Here is a 17,832-nt window from a genome sequence, read left to right as displayed (position 1 = left end):
TTATATATTTATATCGAAGAAACGCACACATGCGAGCCTGTTGTTGGGGCGCATGAAGGCAATTTGAAGACGTGCATAATCATAATGCACCGCTTTGTGATAGTTTCGAGCGCTGTTTATCGCCTAGTTGCAGCTTTTATTTACTGGAGGAAAAGCACATTTCTTCTCTCTTTTGATGTGCACTTATTGTATTTTTCACCCGTCAGTGTGAGCGTGTGTGCTTTTTGCGGGTGCGCGCAAAAACCATTAATTTAGCTGGTGTTGCCTTTTTGTTCTTTAAAAACACACACAACAATTGCACGGCTCTCTCAAATTAAAACGTTATCTGCAGATTTGACTAAAATGACAAAAGAGAAGAAATCAGTGGAGAGCTATTGTGGTGGTCAATATATTGCAGCGTATCATCAACCATCCCAGATTATAAAAAGAGGGGGAAATGGGAAAAAGGAGAAATACATTCGCAAATGCACATTCGGCCATTTATTGAAGGGACAATTAAATGTAGTTATACAGAAGTATGAAAGACTTTTGGCTTCATAAAAGCAATTTATTTACATTCGCTTTCATTATGTTTTTAGTGCTATTTTTCTTTATTAAAAATATGCAACAAAGAAATTGTGCTGTGTGGCTGGGAAGAATTAATGGCATGTCAATTTATTTCAGCGGAGAAAATTGAAATTGAAAACGCTTGGGTTGATTGCAATGTCAACACAATCTGTATGCTAAATTTCTTTTCTGTTTCCTTATAGTTCTGTTTTATTGAGTAGTTTGCTCAGTGAGTTTGTCTGACCTCTAACTTTAACTTTATATGCTACGTCGAGCAGTGGAGTCCACTGTCACTTGGTTGTCATGGAAACAGCATAGTGGGCAGGGTTGGACATTTGTGATGTAAGTATTTGACTGTTGAGCGATCTAAATATCATTATTTTTCTTTTCAGATTTTTCCAGAGGAGTGGGCTGCAAGAAAACTGAGTGCTGCAGCCAAGTGGAGACTGTGGTCTATAGTACTGCGACACTGAGACCTTATACAAAGCCACATCGTAATGGTGCGTGTATTTCTGTCATTTTTGTCTGCCACCCAAATAATAATTTAGCACAAAAAAACATCCGCTCAGGTTCTAGTTTCTGGTTCTATGACAGCAGTACAATAATAAGTAAGATTTAAAAACTTCAATTTAATGGACATGTGCTGTTCCTTCTGGTGCATACACATCGTGCCCACCAGAGACATAGACACACGTGAAAAAGAGTTATACAAATGATTCAACAAGGTGGAGCAATATTAGTCATTTTTCACAAAGCATCAAGAATACATGCCCATAATACCGATTTGTTGTCTGTCGACAAGTGTTGCGCCATCGTTTGTGTTGAAATCTCTTTTGCTTAAGGGTTATAGTGTAATTAGGACACCGTGACACCAGTCCTCTAAGTTAGCCTGTCAATGGCATTTTGTATTGTCTGTTAGCATTAAGCTAAACAGTCTGTCTTAAGTACGTGTGGTGCTTTTTCTTCACAATGTGTAATTAGTTAAGGTTACCTTGTACATAGGGCAATGCTAATAGTAACAAATAGTTTAGCCTTTTACTTACATAAGAAGTGGTCATGAATCGGATACACAAGCTCATGTTTGCCAGTATACACCGTCATAATTGGGGAATTTTTTTTTCACTCTACCGCCTCCGTGTTTTTTTGCTTTATTCTTTACTTTTTGACACAGAGATGAGTTGAAAGAAGTGACAAATGCAGAGCCTAATCGTTTTTTCCCTTTGCTTATTTGCCGCCCATTTCTATTCAAGCGTCTTTATTTTCCCCATGTCAATTTTTTTTGTCTGCTATACATCTTAATGAAAAGATGTTGAAGATGACAGATTGTGTCCATTTGGCTGCGAGTGATCTGCCATCAGTCACGGCGTGTGCACACTCACCACGTAAGACAAAGACTTTGACAATAATGAAGTGAAACGTCGGGAAAAGCCCACAGAGGCACAGTGAAGTGGAAGAGGATGCAGCTGACAGCGGTGTTGGAGCCTCGCGTTACCCTCGCAATCTTCATGTTCCTCAAAGAAAATATCACACTGGGAATAAAATGTTTTGAAACGGCAATTCACAGTAGCACAGTACTACCCAGAAATGTCATCAATTTAACAGCAGCCTGAGCTACAGAGGCTTCTGATGTAAAGATATATATTTTAAAACTGTTATTCTTGGACAGCAAACGAATCAACAGCGCCTCTGCTGGCTGCATTCGAGTAATGCGCTCTATTTTGGCTCATTTGCACGATTAACTAACAATCAACTGCACACAAACAGCTGAATTCTGAACTATTAACCACTTACACTTCTAACTCATTTTAACACTTTGTACATTTGGCTTTCAATTTCCCGAAATGAATTGCTTGCTTTTTGTGCCTATAAAAGGGTTTTACTTGACTCGATTAGAAATTTCCCAGAGCGGGTAGCCCCCGATGGTCAGATAATATGAATATGTCACCATTTAAATTTTTGTATTTTTTATTTAACCTTTATTTACCCAGGCAAACAAGAAGTTCTTATTTACAACTGCGGCCTGACCCAAAGAACAATGGCTCTTTGAGGGGAGTGGGGGGATGGAGTGCTAAAAAATAAATAAATACATAAAACAAGGTTATATAAATACACAATCAAAAATAAAAAAAACATCAGAAAACTGTACAGGCAGTGTGTTAAGTAACATTTATAACCTTCATATAAGTATAAAATTAAGTACAGTTTAATGCCAATACGCAATAAAATTAACGGTTACACACATGTAAAAAGATAACTTGTACATTTATTTTCACTGCTTTAAATGAGAATATGTTTAAAATACAATCCACCTTTATTTATAAAGCGCTCTCGCAACAACTGTAGCTGTAACAAAGCAAGAAAAACATGTTGCGTTGGAAAAACTTTCCGTAACACTATAGAAAAACCAAAAATTGTCTTTTTTGTTCCGTTCTTGCAAGAAAGAGGAGAGCTTGTACAGAGGTCAGGCGTACAAGGTCTCCTGACTTGTACAACACCTGAAAAGCAGCCTTGCTTTTAACAAACAGTTATTAACAATTGGAAGGGCGCTTGCAAGAATAAACTTCAGCCATGGATGACATGCTGCTACTAAAGACAAAATCATGATTTGATTACATGTGGCATGAGTTGAATTTCAAATTGGCCAACATTTTTACTGTACGCGTGATGCTAACTTGTATGCACCGTTAAAACGAGTTTGTGATTAAGATCCTGAGCAAAAGTTAATTAATATTTCTATATGGACTAACACACTAAATTTGATCAAAATCTGTTCAAAGTGATTGTGGTAAACAATCGTGCGCACCACCTACAAAATTTATATATTAAATATTTATCATTGGGCGAACGTGAAGAGATGCTGCCATCTTTCATACTGAGCGTATTTCCTCAGTAGCACGAATGGAGGAACTCTGTTGCACAAGCTTCAAATTCTCACCCTCAAACACTCTCCTTCCACAGCAGTTGATCCTCAAATGAATTACTCTTTGTCTGATTGAACAAGACAGGTCCAAAGGGTGAGCGAATCTGTTAAAACCTGACAACACATCCTTTGACATCATTGTCATGTTTTGATAAGTGGCTATTAAATCAACTCATTTTGTTTTGTTTTGTCGTTTGACCATCACAGATGTCCTTCTTCCGGAATTGAATGCAAGGTGGACTGTCCTTGCTTCATTCTCTTGGAACACACAATAAAGACTGCAGCCCACAGGCTCAACTGCTGTAAGGTAAAAGAAATACATTTATTTTTCAAAAAAGAATACATTTAAAGCACCTACTGCAGGTTAGACTTCTTTCTTTCACTCTTGTGTCAGCCTGTGTTGGTTTCTGTTGTTAGTTGGGGCTTGGGGGGCACAAACCAAATTCCTGCCAGACTGTTGGAAAACACAAGAAAAAAAGTCAAAGAAGTATCGTAGAAAACAAATTTGAAGAAGCTAGCCGAACAAGCCACTTCATCTGAAATCTGAATTGAAATTCAGCTTCCTGTATGCATATTACGACTTTCAAATTGTTAACAGTTGAGCTACTCCCTTACCAAAAAAATCCTACCTAGCATTCCATCCATCCATCCATCCGTCTGTCCGTCCATCTGTCTGTTGCGAACATGCAAATTTGTCAGAATGCAAGACAACATAAGAACAACATATAGGAAAGCAAACGAAGATTCAAACCCTGAACCAGAAATCCAAGGCAGCCGTGCTCACCACTATCCCGTGGTGCGGCCACCTGTCATTCCATACATTAAAAACGATTCCTGTGTAAGCAACCTGCGATAGCAAGCTCTCAATGTAATGTACTTTTAATGAAGTAAATAAAAGAGCAGAGTGCATCGCGGCTGCTTCATTAAACAGGCCGATAAACACTCACTGCTTGTTTCACCAGCATTTATATGCGTACGTTACGTAGGCTGATTTTTACTTTAATGAGAACAGAGGTGATTATAGTTTCGGCGTAGGCGATCTTTTTCTTTGGATTACATGGAACCGGGTCAAACGGCGCCGCCTCTCGATGGATTATCACACAACAATAGAGCATTATTTTCTGTAGATGTGTGTGAATCTATGCTTACTGCATTGTTGTTTTAGAATGGAAAGAAACTATTTAGCAGATGGTGATGTAAAAAAAAAAAAAAGAAAATGCAGTCTTTGGCCTGAGCCTCATTTGCATATTTCGTTTTGGACTCTCTTGTCTTGCCATCTGAAATGCAGATGTAGAGTATTTTCAAGATGAATTGTGACTCAGTCTGACAGAAGCGATCATTACAGTGTGGGGAGCAAACACTTTACATAAATCATTCATCTTGTGAATGACTTTTTTCTTACCACGTTCTACATTATACTTCATTATGACCATTGAAGCATTTATCCAAATGTTGAAATGGTTCCCGGAAGAGCGATCCATCATCAAATTAAAACATGACACAAATGAAAAAAAAATCTACTAGGACTTGCAATGATTGTTTTTATTTAATTGCACTATTCGTGGCACTTTCTTTGAAAGTTTGTCATATTACAACGCATCGCCGAGCTAAGTAGGAAGCTAAGCGGTTAAATGGAAAATATAGGCGAATTAAAAAAAAAAAAATCTCTCAAATTTACAGTTGGCCCACAGACACAATTCCACGTTTAATGGGATTGTAAATGCATTCCGTTTCAAGAGCTCGCCTTTGCATTTCAAGTTGTCTAATCACAGCGGTCCGTAATATGCCTGCAGAAATGCCACGATAGTCTGCGCTTGTGGAGGGCACTCCGCCTCACGCTCTCTCACTGCGATTAGAACTCGGCAGCATATTACAGTGCAGGAGCTCAATTGAATATTGCTCCACTGGGAGCGCGCTCGCTTTAAAGGACTCAATATTCGGGCTCTTTAAGGCACTATAATTCTTCCTTTTTGCACGTGTCTCCTACTTATGTGCCTCTGCATTGGCCTTCAATACTTTTTTTTTTCTATACCTTTTATAATTCTCAAGTGTTCAGGGTTAGCTTTGGGATGTTTATTGTTTGGTAAATGTTGATGGCAGTTCTTTTATTCATATAAAATAAGTCCAATAAAAATGTACCTCAAGTACAGTACACATCACGAGCGGATATTTTCACGTCACATTATGTGCACCTATATGCGATGTGTTGCACTTCACATATGTCGCTGTGCTCATTGGAGAGCAATTAGAAGGATTTTTTTTTTTTGCTTGAGGAAACGGCAACTTGGTCTCAAAAGGAGACGGGACTTGAGGCCATGCCGCCCTGGCAGCAAATAACATACAGAATAACTGAATTCATAAGCAGCTGGTTTGTTTTCGTGCAAATTCTGTTTTTCTACACTTTGAACATCTCAGCGCTACAGTTTTAAATATCAAAAGCTTTTCACTCTAGTACAGTGGGATGTCCAAAATTGACCAGTCTGTTTCATGATGCAGTTTGACTTGAGAACTCTGTTAATCAGCTGGACTGATATTAGGTCTTCTAAATCAATTTTCGCCCCCCCCCCCAAAAAAAAAAAACAGTCTTGTTGTTTTTCAATCTTTGCCTGTGATGGACCTTATTCTCGGCAATGTGTTAAGAATTTCCGGTGGAAAGGTCAGATTGCTCCGCTGTCAATATGTTGCAAAACACTGTCTACGTTACCTGACTGAAAAATAACCGCCGTCGTTCATTGTGAGATAGCCTGAGGTTGTGTAAATAGGTCGTTTTGTGTTAATACTTTTCAAGGTTGAAATGGAATCAATGCGAAGAGATAGCTTCTACAGCCAACACTGTGGTGAGTTGCCATATACAGCTTCATCCAACAAAAACTAACAAAATAACAAACAAAAAAAGGTATTTTCTATAATGAAACAAAATAACAGCGGTTTTAAAGAAATAACTAATATTTTCGCACTTTGTCCCTATATAAGGCGCACCGGACTATAAAGCGCACCATTAATGCACCATGTCAGATTTTTAATCCAAATCAAATTATTCTCCATTTTATCTTTTTTATTTCAACTTCAGACACAACAAATTACTTTATAATCACAAAAAAATGATCCATAGTCTTTTTGATTCGTGATTCATAGTCTTCAGCGGGCCACTTATGATTGATTTCATGACACAATGCTTCAGGCCAGTTTAAATTTAGGAATTTTGTCCATATATAAAGCGCACCGGACTATAAAGCGCACTGTCGGCTTTTGAGAAAATTTTAGGTTTTTAGGTGCGCCTTATAGTCCGGGAAATACGGTACTCTGTGTTATATTTTCTATGGTGACAACTTAAAGAAAGCCACTAGAATTTCATATTTGTTTGATGTATGCTTGACTTGACATACTGTATGTATGATAATGATTTGAACTTCAGATTTTAATCCACTGGAAAATATCTACTTGACTTTTGTGTGCCAATTCTGGGTCCTCTTCCTTGCCCTCTTTCTCAGTCTTCAAACATCAAAGATACTTAACTCTGCCAAAGAGTTTAATAGACCAAATCTTAAAAAAAAAACACATAAAACTGGTGCTTAATGGAGTGAGTGGAGACATTTGTTTTTCTTTACAACAATTGATTCCTTCATTGTAGCTAACTTGTGTGTTTTGTTGTTATTATAGCTATATACTAACAATGATTAGAATGTAAAATTGCACTTAACACCGGCAAATTAGTTTCATAATGATAACATTTTGACCTATGAAGTGTTTATTTCCATTTCCAAGCCTCAACACATTTAGTGTGTTTAAAAACACAGGAGACATTGTTGTTAGCATTTGGTTTTGTAAAACATCATAATGATGATCACGACTGCTACTGATAAAAAAAAAAAAACATGTAGAACTTAACCACAGCATCTGTAAAGACAACAAATAATGTTTACTTGAGTTTTCCCTGCCGGAGTTCTGAATTTAAATATAGACGTGGTGGCTCTAACAGCACAGGTGTTGTCACACCTCTCCCCCCCCCCCCCCCAACTCCTAATTAACTGCTTGTTTTTTAATCTGTGGTCGATTGCATCAGAATCCATAAAGAAGACTAATTAACACGAACTAACTATAGTAGGGAAGAATGCCAAACTTGGTGATCGATCCCCCAACAAAAAACTATGCTGAGACTATTAAAATAATTGTAGCATTCTTTGACAGCTCTTTAAAGGTTAAAAAAACGTTTTTTTTTGTGTCTTTACTTAAGTGAACTTTTTTTTTTCTTTTCCCCATGAACATTCAGTGTACCTCTTACATGCCAAGGGCATGGATTGGGACATTAACACTCAACGGTGTGTATAAGGGCGGGGGCGAAAGAAGGTTTTGCCGAGTTAAAGCAAACACGATACGCCGCCAGACTGCCGTAGCTTATTATGAGCTGTTGAAGTACTCTCTTCAAAACATGCGTTTAAATATGGACCGTGAAATCTCAGATGGCTTCGCATCCCAGAGGCAACATCAGATCTTTTTGTTCTGAAGATACTCTCGGCTGATTAATTCACACATCAAAACAAAACTGTGCGGGTTTTTTTTTCTTTTTGGAGTAAAGCCTCCAACGCCACACGGGGGATTCAAACCCCATCGGAAGTCTTAAACTCAGAAAGGAGCCAGCGTTATGTTTTATTGATTCCTCTCCAGGAGTTTGGAGACAATAAAGATGGAGGATAGTTTTTCTATGTTAGCACGGAGAGCCATGTTAAGGTGTTCAAGGTGTCTCTCCAGACGTGTCCCGTAGCTGCCATAAACAATCTTAGTGGAAGGAACACAACAAGACTAGCTTGTATTACGGCTAGCGGGGCCCTTTGCTAGCTGTGAACAACAGATGCTCTGTAACGGTTGTAGCAATTACCTAAGAAAAAGTCATGAATCTTGCGGCTATATAGTGACATGTAGCGAGAAAGTCGACCCAAGAGACTGGGATGATGGATAAGTCAAACAGCACATTCCGTGGGTTTTACAATTATGACTGATCTGACATACGGTTCGAGGATACGAGCAGTGCGAAGTGCAACGACAGAACATCAAGGCACCCAGAGTCATTTGATAGTTTTATATTTTATTTTTAAATACTTGTGATAGACATACATGACAAAACATTGGATATTTGGCTTGAACCTTATTTGACCTCCACCAAACTTTTGAATACACATATTCATCCATTCAATTTCTCAGTGGTTTTTTTTGCACAACGTGCTCTTCTCCAACATGGCGATGAATAGCAATGTTCACAATAGGTCTTTGAGCCATTTCACATTCCAAGGACGTCGCCTTCTGTGCCTTTCTGACACTCTCCCATTCAGTCAACCTCCCGATGACACTGGTGCACTCTAAACTCAGTGGCCACTAAGAACATTCTGTTGCAGTGGTGATGTACCTCACAGCGGTGAGGTACTGCTGATCAATTGTTCTATTGGTCATATGTGGAAGTTTTAATATTAGCCAACCCATCGACAACAAACAATCAAATTAATCGCCTCCTATTTTAATAATCGAGTAATCGTTGAGAGGCAATTATTTTTTAAGAAAAGCTCATCCAAATCTTCTAATTTCAGGCTCTCAAAAGTAATAATTCCCTGAATTCTCTCATCCTTCAAGAAAGCGGACTGATTGATCCTTTATGTTGAATCAAAATAAGGCATTTGCTAACATCTGCTTTTACTTTCGAAAACAATGATCATCAACCCTTCTTGTGTGATATTGCTGACCTATCAGGTGTTCATCACTAAATAATACCAAATAAGCAGAAATAATTGGCCAATAAACTGTAATCAGGGAAAATGTCTTTAATACACTTTAATGCAAATAAAATTGTAACAGATTATCCAATTAATCGATGGAATAATCGATAGAATAATCGATCCTAAAAATATTCGATAATGTCAGCGCTAGTCATATGATGCCAAAATATGCACGGCATGATGATCAGGACTTTTATTTTCAGGAATTAAATCTGGAATTTTATTGGTCATTTCGTAGCTCTGTAGAACTGTTTTAAATTTTGCTTTTCAGCAGTTGTCCCAAAAAATTTGGAAAAATTAGACAGTTAGACATTAGACAGTTAGACGCCCATTCACAAGTTAAAAGAAGGTCAAATTAAACCTGCAAAGGTTTTAGTATATTTTCAGTTGGGAAATTTTGTAGTGTACTTCCTTTAATTCAGAATTCGCAACAGTCTCACACATCCAAGTTTGCTCTGTACATCTAGAGTTTCACATTTGCAAAGTATTTTCCAATATTTAACATGACTTGACTCAGTAATGCAAGTCCACATTGTTATCTGTCCAGAACCACGATTATTATAATCCACAATGACTACCTCCACCAAGAAGATAACAGCGAGGCCCCTGAGGCATGGGGAATGGGCCAAGAAAAAAAAAAGAAATAAAAAGTCCCATTACACAGTCAGTTAAAGCAAGGATGTTCCTTTTTTTTCTCTCCAGGTGGTTGTTCCCCTTTCACGCAGTTTCTGCTAAATTGTCCGGTGTGATGTATACAACAGCAACAATGTTACGGAGAAGCGGGTGCGGCCGTCACGCTCAGATTGAGGGTTGATCGCCGCTCTATTATCAGCGTTCCTCAGACCAGATCACTGATTGTCGGGATGTTATGTGCGATATAGAGAAAGCGCCTTTATATCAGCTTTTTTTTAATTTAGATTGAAAGTAGACAGATTTTGTCGGAGTTGCTCAGTCAGCAGAACTCATTGTCGTCATAGCATGGAGGAAAAAACTTGAGCATTGTGAGCAGTCACTAATGTTAATAGGCCTCGCTGCACATCACCCTGTTAAACGCGCATGCTTCACAAAACGGGATGAGATATAATTATGCAAATTGGATTCAAAGAATTGCGAAAGTAGCTCACGTGGAATAGACGCGTCAACAAGGTGTCTGTGTAGACAGTTGACAATTTGCTAATTAAAGCTGACACATTTTCTCTCGCCACAAGAACGGCTCACTGAGATTTTTGCAGGATGCACTGCGGCGAATATCACATTCCCCACTGGAAGATAATCTTTTGGGGAAATGGAGGATTTCACTTTGCCCCCAGAACACTTGACAACAAGAGCGTAATGCTTTGCACATATTGTTGACACGTGTGTAATGAAAGTGCCTCAACTTCAAACAACTTGTCTGCACGGCCGCCTCGTCGATGCACCGCCGAACAAAGAAGAATGATTTATTACGCCGGTTATTTGTCTGCCTCTCTAAATGCTCGAATTCCCTCTGACAGCCCAAGTAGATAAACTACTCCGGCCCAACGCATGAAAAGCGCCGTACCTGCAAAGTAAAGATTAATCGAGTCCATCAGGAAACAACAGAAACACAATTTGGCCTATTTTGTGAGCTATCTTTTCCCCCACTCAGCCAGGCGGAGCAGAACATTCCCAAGCTATTGTCAACTTAAACATGCAGTGAACAAGCTGGGCCGAGGGGATGGGGGGGCCGTGGTGGCTTTGAGTTCCGTTTTCCCCAGCTGGGGTTGAATTTCAGTCGTGAGACACAATTAATGAAGGAGAGATGAGTGCTTGCGGGGTCGGTGAATGACACTCGGGCGCTGGCAAGCAATGAAAAAAATGAGTTTAGAAGTTTTCTTTCCCCCCACCTCCTTATGTTTGCCCAAGATGAATTGGCTTTTAAGATTTAAGAAAGTCTGCGGCTGAAATACAAAGAGGGGCTCATCTATCAGCCACTTGAATAGTGAGAAAATCCTCTGTCTGTGTGTGTGCGTAGGGGGGGGTTCGAGGGGGGGCTAGCTCAGGCGAGGTATGTTGTCGGTCTCTGATTAGACCTTGGGCAACTTCAACGTCGGGCCTCGGCGCACAAATATCAATCCTCACGTCTTCCACTTCAAATCCTTGGAACCACTGGAGACATTTTCTTCACAGTAAGCCTCCATTTTAAAGATTTGCTTTATCAAAAGTGCCAGCGAGCGTGCGTCCACCGCAGCAGCGCATGTGTTTATTGTGCCAAAAGTCCAATTTGACACAGTCAAACTTTTAAGGGTGCACTATAAAAGGAAGGGATGATGGACAGATGGATGTTCAAAATAGCACCACTGTTGCTTTAGCTGTCATGATTTTCTTTAAAATCCTCCATATCCGTGAGAGTAAAGAAAAAAAGAACACAGGACAAATCTGCAAATTGGTTTCATTTCACAAGGTGACATAGGAATTGGTATTGACAGCAACAACAACTGCAACATTTAAGGACATTTTCTACAAGACTAAGAATAGTTGTTTTGACATATATTTAATGATAATTTTTTGGGATAAACACCTTTCCATCTTGTCTCTGCTGGAAAGTCATTCGATCATCATCACTGTGTCGGTTGGAAAGACATATTTGTACTAATCAATCGTAAAATGTTAAAAATGTTTTGACTCCAATGAATTTCTACCTGCCTGAATTGGTGACTGAAAACTATTAGCCACAATTGTTGGTTGGCCTTCGTGATGATTTCACTTCAATAATCACAGGCAAAAACAAAATGTGTGTGGTGCACTTCCATCCATCAAACAGAAACTGGGTGAGTCAATCCTGATACTGAATAGGAAAAAATAGCCATGAATTATAAAATGTCCGCCGTACCTTTGCCCTCTTCACATACAGACAGCATAGCCAATTATACCCCGGGCAGTATAATAGAAAGCTTTTATGGTGTTTCTAGGGTGTCAAGATCTTAATTTTTGATGTCTCTCTGTGTGTTTCCAGGGCCTCTCGAGTTTTTTTTTATTTTTTTTGAAGTGATAAGAGGTAAACACCCAAAACCAATAACCATCAGCCTGACGATAAATCAAACTGACACTTCTCTAAAAAGGTAAAGCCATAAGAGATGAACGGGCGGGAGATCTTGCAGGACTGTGTTGTATTGCCTTAGCTGGCATGAGCCAGTTTTTGTTTACGCCATGATTCACTTGAGTTTGGGCTTCTCGGCAAACAGTTTGGGCAGCAAAGTCCTCTTTCAATAGCAACTGTAGCAAAGTAGGGAGCCGGCATGAATCAAGAGATCAACAATGGATTCAACGCCATTACACCACCCACTTCTGCAAAAGTAAAAAGGTAATCTTATCAACACTGTATCATAGTGATGTAGTTTATCATCAGATTGAAATTACTTTTTTTATCTCTATTTTTACCCGCCAGGTCAATAGTGGAACTTACAGAATCCGCAGTTATTTGTTTACTTTTAATATTTGGCTCAGTGGTTATTAAGCTAACCCAAAGCCCCGGGGTTTTCAGTGAGTCAGGCTAAAGGGTTCAGTGGAGGTCAAAACAAACCTTCTCCATTCATCGTATGATTACAATCCTCTTGGCCATGATTGGCCACAACTGGCCGAGCCACATTGCAAAAGCCATTATATACCAAACACTAGCATAGCCTCTTATTGGTAGGAAAGCCCTTGAGATTTTTTTCTTATTATTTCTTGTGGAAAGTGCCTTGAGAACACTTCTGCTGTAAACTGGCTCTAAATCAATAGAATTGACTTGACTTAAGGCAACAGGACAGGTCAAATTGAGTTGCTGTACTGACGCGGTGTTGCATTTTGATTTTGAAAAAAATTGATTTAACCGGCATGAATAGGTTATAAAAATATCAAATTTTTGTGTACATAGTACATTTTCTGGCCAATTAAATGAAAATTACTAGTTTTCCGCAGCGCACTAAATGATCTCTCATGGCACACAACTGTGCCTGTAGCCCAGTGTTTGGAAATCTCTCTCTTTGGGAAAAAAAAAAAACAACATCCTTAAATCCTGTTCTGTACAACCTCTGGTCACACTAACTCCTCATGTGTTAACTTAAAGACCCATGATTGGAGAGTTTAAGGATTTTTAATGGCTCAGTTAGTCTCCGCGGTAGCTCGGGTTCAAGTAAACGGAGACGGATGCCGACAGAGCCGGATTGACACTAAATCCTTAATAGTTATTGGGAAGATATTAAAGGATTACACCACTATGAGTTGCTGAGCCCAAATGATCTGTCAAACATCCTCTTTGAGATTATCACGTTACATGCTGATGTGTCAGACCGACCCCTGTGTATACACACTGTAATTCTCATCAAAATGCGTGTACGTCGTGGCAGTTGTAGAAACGCAGTCTAAATTTGGAGAAGGGGCGCTTCATCGCTCTGACACATGTAGGTCTTGAGTCGCTCGGCTTTACCTCGTCCTCGGAGAGCAATCGCGTAGAGATTGAGCAAAGGTGCGGCCGCCTTAAACAAGTCAGCCACTTTGAGACGTGTGAAGCAACAGAGTGCTGCAGCAGCGCCAGCGGCTCATGGCCTTGGGCCCCTAGCTGTCGGAATCGGAAAGTCACGCTTGAGAGCTCAGCCCGAGATGGAGATGTCGAAATCCTTGATGCCCTGCACAATGAGGCCATTTCATAGTAGATCACGGTAGAGTCTTGCTGGTGGTGAGGGGAGTGGAAAGTCACTTTGACAGGCCACTGAAGAATTTATTGAGATGTCCTGTGGTGTTGAGAGATTTGCATGTCCCTTCAAAAAAAAAGAAAGAAAGCTGTAGGGGGGATGGCAGAGGGGGCAAAAATAGAAATTGAGGCGAGCCTTCCTGGTTTGACTGCACAATATCAGCTAATTCATGTTGATCTGTCTGATAATCAGTTTAGTTTGAACTTATCGCTTGGTTGAACTCATGACTTTAGAAAACAAATGACAAAACATCAGTCCTAACAAAACAAAACAAAAGAGTTTTCATTAACATAAGTGCTTTTTGATTTAAAATTGTCTTGATTTTTCTTCAGCTGCCATGAAGGGGAACAGAGGACAAGTGTCTCAAGATTCGATAACATCTCGCGTGCCATCACGCATGGCGACCAGACGAAATTCCTCTTCAATTTTGAATTATACGACCTCACTTTAGCTCTTTGCCTGTTAAATCATTATTAAAGGCTGACTGTACACCGAGTCACGAATTAACTTCAGTCGTGACAACTTCATTAAAGCTTTGCAAACGGACTTGAACACTATCGACTGATGACTTCACTTGCACTTTAGCCTCGGTAGACTCGATACTCTCTCCGAGCCCCAAAATGAAGCCGTAAGACGCCAGCGGTCTGCCAATCAAGTGGCGTGAGCGGTAAATAGAGAAGGGAAGGCTCGTCTCGTGGCGGACAAAACCGTGCCTGCAGCATTCAAGAAAGGAAACGCCGATTGCCTTCTAAGATTATTACGTCTGCATACAAAGATTTAAGATGCAGGATTTAGCCGGTTAATGTTACGTAAAGCTCATACAAGAGCATGAAGATGAGCTGGCTGCTGGCCAAGCAGCAACATTATTGACAGATGAAGCCCACTCAGATGAGAGGTGAAACGTCTTTTAAGGCAAACAAAACAGTCCAGTTATGATCGATTTAATTCCCTGAGAATTAAATGACCTGGATGAAAGCGCATATCCACAAGACATCAAAGTCTAACAAATATACCATTGAAGTCAAGAATCACCTTTTATACTGGCGATCCCATTTCCACATAAGATCTTTTTTTAATTTAAGGGGAAATTATTCATGACATACCGCAAATCTCATGTGTTTTTGTGCTACTGTTTAGCTTAGCAACTAAATTCCAATAAATTCAGAAGTCAACTCCATGTGTATGTGTGAAGAAATAAGATCAATACAGATAGGAATGTATTTTTGAGGAGGGAAAAAAAGAAGAGACGAGGTGGATAGTGGTTACCGAGTCTGTTTCAAGGTTTTAAAACCATTCATGCTAGCTTTATTGAAAACCGTAAATTGTCCATAGGTGTGATTTGTCTTAAATGGTTTGAATTGGGGACAGCCACAATTTGAGGAAACAACAGAAGTGCTAGATTGAAACAAAAAATGTTTTGCAGAGTGCACTAAAAGCTCACTACGAATCCATATCATGCTCAAATGTGCGCTTTAAATTAGCAGTCTGTAAGATTTTGCGTTGATTTTTCAGACTGCAGTAGCGCCCCAAGGCCACACAGACCTGTGGCTGCCTAGCCTGGGTGAAAATCTGTGAAAGTGACAGTATGTACAAGCCAAGGGGCATGTGAAATAATTTACTTTCATGCTGTACTCCTGTCTAACTGTCACTGTCTCTTAATTCCACTCCGCCGCATATTATAATCTTCTAAATAGTTTTTAAGTATGGTGCTGGGCTTTTTAATATTTTAAAGCTCGCTCCTCTGTGGGGTTTCCTGGTGGCACACTGCGAGTTCGCTGGGGACACTTTCCATTTAGGGCTAGCACACGATATTGACTTGAGAGGTATGTGTGTGTTTGCACGTGCGTGCGTGAGCTGGTTATCTGCACCAATTGTTTGACCTCTGTCTCTTTTTTTAGTCTCTGGCCTTTGACAAAATCTTCTTGCCTGTTGGGAAGGATGGAGAGAAGTTCCTTTAAGGTCAGATGACATTATACAATACATACAAGCGCAAGTACATATTGCTGCTGTCCATGGTACCTTGGATGTCACACTTGTTTTTCCTTGGGCATAAAGTTTGTTTGCAAAATGGAGTCAGCGACAGCAAAAAATTTTTCGCAGAACGTTGACTACTATGGCAGAACTCACAAAAATGATTTAAAAAAAAAAATCTAAATCAGTAAGTAAAGTAATTGAATTGTCACTGTCAATAATAAGTTGTCACTTTAATAAGCTGGCAAAACAGAAAAAAAACCAAGTTGTCTGCTCACAAAATAATTTTAGAAAAATGTAAATCAGCTCCTTTTTGTACAAAAGTAAAAATGAATTGTCACTGTTAATTATAGACAATATCTATTTTTAATGAGATGGCAAAACAGAAAAAAAACAAGTTGTCTGCTCGCAAACTAGTTTAAAAAAAATCAAAATCAGCTTATTTTTGTACAAAAGTAAAAATAAATCATCACTGTCAATTATAGACAATGTCTATTTTTAATAAGTTGGCAAAACAGAAAAAAAAAGTTGTCTGCTCACAAAATAGTTTTGCTGTTTTATTGAGTTTCATAGTGCTCGTACTGTGAAGAAAATAAATCACTAGGCACGCAATCAAAACGTGCTCCCACTGCTTTGCCCATGTTTTGAACTGACAAAGTAACAACAACAAAAAAAAAAAAACCTCAATTACCGAATAATAGATGAAAAACACACCAGAGCTGAATGTGTTTTTTAGGCTGGCACAAAACACTACGTAGCGTATTTGCCACAAAACATTCTTGGCGCTGCCAACATCAAACATTTCATCTTAAATGAGTGCACTTGTGGATTGGGGAACATTTTTTGCTCTTGTATGATCATCCTTAACATTCGCTCATGTTGCTTCTATCTGTTTTTTCCCCACCTTGCAAGTCCCCAAGATCTCAATCTCAGACACGGTTGAATTTATCCCTTTACTATTTACATCTCTCTTTCAGTTGTGGTCATCTGCGGATTGTTACAAAAACTTAGTAGGGCGTAATTGGAAAAATAAACAAGTCAAGTATATATAACTGGAAAAATCTACTTAAGTACATTAATAAAGCATGTGTACTTTGTTATTTCCCACCACTACCTTATGGCGAGTGCAAATGTAATATTTAACAATAGCAGACGTGTGCGCTTAGTCCCCGAGCATCTCTTCACACCCACTCCCTCCCACAGGTGTACTTCAGTGACCTGCTCGGATGGCTTGGAGCGTCTTCTGAAACTCGGCTTGTGTCCTGCCAGCGACGATGCTTTGGCCGGATTTCAGCTCGCGGCAAACACACGGGTAGCCAATGAAATCACTCAAAACAAACATCAGATGTTAAGAAGAAATACAAAACAAAGTCTTCTAGCGCAGCAGTAGAGTAGGACAATGGGAAAAAAAAAAGGAAAAACTGTACGCTACCTCACAGTTGTCCCTTAAATCTGGAGGCATCGCCGCAATTATCATACCGCAGCGTGTATGTCGCAGTGAGATCAAAACATGCGTTGTAAATTGTTCCGCTTGGATGTTCCGCTCGCCCCTTTCTCATCTCCACGTCCTTCGGCTGTTCTATTGATCAGTCATGATTGATAGATTACTCCGAGGAGTGGAAAGGTGATTTAAATATTAAACCAAACCTCGGTTTCTGTTGCTGAAAACTTAAAACTGATTTCCCACTGTTCGCCGTCTTGCCGTGTTGTTGAATATATTCATTGGCGCTGTCTTGACTGCTCTGATAGTAGGTGCATGAAAAAATCAAAAGTGTATAAATGATATATTCTCAAGAAGCAGGCTGTTCTGAATTTGCCTCCTCTATGGGATGGAATTGGTCTTTATTAGTCTCACGTTGAGAACATTCCGGTTTTGGAGCAGCTAATTGAAAGTAGCAGCATTGAATGTGATGTCTACATGGTACTGACAAAACAT

The 17,832-nt window shown here is 39.4% G+C and overlaps 1 protein-coding gene and 1 long non-coding RNA gene across 7 annotated transcripts in view; one reads left to right on the top strand and one right to left on the bottom strand.

Annotated features, from left to right (window-relative positions):
- Positions 1-512: 512 nt before the first annotated feature.
- On the top strand, positions 513-17,242 carry LOC137840528 (uncharacterized). Its single transcript, XR_011087237.1, has 4 exons — positions 513-1,046; positions 3,674-3,773; positions 15,824-15,884; positions 17,100-17,242. It is a non-coding gene; the product is annotated as an uncharacterized lncRNA (long non-coding RNA).
- Positions 11,625-17,832, bottom strand: part of LOC125973627 (FAST kinase domain-containing protein 5, mitochondrial) — a 133,388-nt gene continuing 127,180 nt past the window's right edge. For 5 of the 6 annotated variants that reach the window (XR_007483243.1, XR_011087236.1, XR_011087233.1 and 2 more), the window contains one exon: positions 11,625-13,991. The gene's annotated coding sequence lies outside the window, so the exon portion shown is untranslated. Of the gene's footprint in view, positions 13,992-16,440; positions 17,639-17,832 lie in introns of those variants that run through there. The other variant, XR_007483244.2, reaches the window with a different exon arrangement.

This window comes from Syngnathus scovelli, chromosome 8, assembly GCF_024217435.2.
Source record: "Syngnathus scovelli strain Florida chromosome 8, RoL_Ssco_1.2, whole genome shotgun sequence".
Classification (NCBI taxonomy): Eukaryota; Metazoa; Chordata; class Actinopteri; order Syngnathiformes; family Syngnathidae; genus Syngnathus; species Syngnathus scovelli.
The sequence above is the reverse complement of the archived record's forward strand: the minus strand, read 5'-3'. Positions and strand labels throughout refer to the sequence as shown.